This window comes from Salvelinus sp. IW2-2015, unplaced genomic scaffold (assembly GCF_002910315.2).
Source record: "Salvelinus sp. IW2-2015 unplaced genomic scaffold, ASM291031v2 Un_scaffold16382, whole genome shotgun sequence".
In the NCBI taxonomy this organism is placed as follows: Eukaryota; Metazoa; Chordata; class Actinopteri; order Salmoniformes; family Salmonidae; genus Salvelinus; species Salvelinus sp. IW2-2015.
The window spans coordinates 7,338-9,568 of NW_019957561.1; positions in this window are offsets into that span (position 1 = coordinate 7,338).

The following is a 2,231-nucleotide window of genomic DNA, read 5'->3' on the forward strand; positions in this document are numbered from 1 at the left end:
CACAATAATTGTTACAAAACATTACTCCATTCATTTTTAGATCAGTTGATTGGTTGATTGAGCCTGTTGTCTGATCTAAAAATTAATGGAGTCATGTTTTCTCTCTGTGCGAAAATTCTAAAGTATCGCTATGGTGCATAATTATGTCTGAAACACCTCTCATCGCTCAATTATGTAGGGAGACTGGAAAAACACCCCAAATAGTGTCAGGCTGTGAAGTTTCCATTTAATCCTAATGTAACAAAATGACAGGGATCAACAGTATATGTATTAGACCTACTGGTGGCATGTAATGGGAATTGATAAAAGCAAACAATCAAAGAGCAAACAATTCACATTATGAAACAATGAATAGGCAAGAATTGGCGGGAAAAGCTGAGCGCATTCTGGAGAGCTGAGTGCATGGATTCTGGAGAGAGACCAACCATATTTTCCACACACACCCCTTCCCTTCTTGTCTCAACATATTATACTTGCATAGTTTGTAACTTATTTTGACATAATGTTGCTGCTATCGTCTCTTATGACCGAAAAGAGCTTCTGGACATCAGAACAGCGATTACTCACCTCGATTTGGACTAAGAATTTTTCTTTAATGAGTCGGACGGAAGGATATACTCCAAACACCCGAACAGCCCTCATCCCCGTCATTCACTGGAGAAAGAAACGTAGATTTTCCGTAAAGAGATCGGGGTGCCTTGTGAGGATCAGCTGATGAGTGGCTAATCTGCGTACAATCGCTGAAAAATAAATGGACGAACTTAAAGCAAGTAATCCTACCAACGGGACATTAAAAACAGTAAACTTATGTTTCACCGAGTCGTGCTGAACGACGACATTAATAACATACAGCTGGTGGGTTATACACTTTATCGGCAGGATAGAACAGTAGCCTCTGGTAAGAGGCGGGCAGGGCCTATGCATATTGTAAACAGCTGGTGCACGATATCTAAGGAAGTTTCGAGGTTTTGCTCACCTGAGGTAGAGTATCTCATGATAAGCTGTAGACCACACTATCTACCTAGAGAGTTTGTCTGTATTTTCGTAGCTGTCTACATACCCCCACAGACCAATGCTGGCACTAAAACCGCACTCAGTGAGCGTATACCGCCCATAAGTAAACAGGAAAACGCTCATCCAGAGGCGGCACTCCTAGTGGCCTGGGACTTAATACAGGGAAACTTAAATCAGTTTTACCTAATTTCTATCAGCATGTTAAATGTGCAACCAGAGGGGAAAAAACTCTAGACCACCTTTACTCCACACACAGAAAGTGTACAAAGTTCTCCCTCGCCCTCCATTTGGCAAATCTAACCATAATGATATCCTCCTGATTCCTGCTTACAAGCAAAAAAAAAGCAGGAAGCACCAGTGACTCGGTCTATAAAAAAATGGTCAGATGAAGCAGATGCTAAGCTACAGGACTGTGTTGCTAGCACAGACTGGAATATGTTCTGGGATTCTTCCAATGGCATTGAGGAGTACACCACATCAGTCACTGGCTTCATCAATAAGTGCATCGATGACGTCATCACCACAGTGACRGTACGTACATACCCCAACCAGAAGCCTTGGATTACAGGCAACATCCATACTGAGCAAAAGGGTAGAGCTGCCGCTTTCAAGGAGCGGGACTCTAACCCACTATGCCCTCCAACGAACCATCAAACAGGCAAAGCGTCAATATAGGACTAAGATTGAATCCTACTACACCAGCTCCGACGCTCGTCGGATGTGGCAGGACTTGCAAACTATTACGGACTACAAAGGGAAGCACAGCCGCAAGCTGCCCAGTGACATGAGCCTACCAGACGAGCTAAATTAATTCTATCCGCGCTTTGAGGCAAGCAATAATGAAGCATGCATGAGAGCACCAGCTGTTCTGGACGACTGTGTGATCACGCTGTCSGTAGTCGATGTGAGTAAGACCTTTAAACAGATCAATGTTCACAAGGCCACAGGGCCAGACAGATTACCAGGATGTGTACTGACCAACTGGCAAGTGTCTTCARCGACATTTTCAACCTGTCCCTGACCGAGTKTGTAATACCAATATGTTTCAAGCAGACCACCATAGTCCCTGTGCCCAAGAACACCAAGGTYACCTGCCTAAATGACTACCAACCCGTAGCACTCACGTCTGTAGCCATGAAGTGCTTTGAAAGGCTGGTCATGGCTCACATCAACACCATTATTCCAGAAACCATAGCCGACTCCAATTTGCATACCGC